The sequence below is a fragment of the Penaeus monodon genome, chromosome 30 (assembly GCF_015228065.2).
Source record: "Penaeus monodon isolate SGIC_2016 chromosome 30, NSTDA_Pmon_1, whole genome shotgun sequence".
Classification (NCBI taxonomy): domain Eukaryota; kingdom Metazoa; phylum Arthropoda; class Malacostraca; order Decapoda; family Penaeidae; genus Penaeus; species Penaeus monodon.
Window position 1 is genome coordinate 18266350 of NC_051415.1, and position 206 is coordinate 18266555.

The following is a 206-nucleotide window of genomic DNA, read 5'->3' on the forward strand; positions in this document are numbered from 1 at the left end:
TCGAAGGATATCTTTGCAACACCAGTGCATAAAGATCCCAGAATGACGGTCTTGTGCAAATAAGGTTAATCGATATGATTAACCGGATGAATGATGCTGCCAGTAATGCTCATTAACATAATGGTTATCTCCGCGGCTCGTTCGTCTCTTGAAATACGACCGCGTGCGAATGACTTCATCGATAAAAGAGGGGGGGGGTCAGCTTT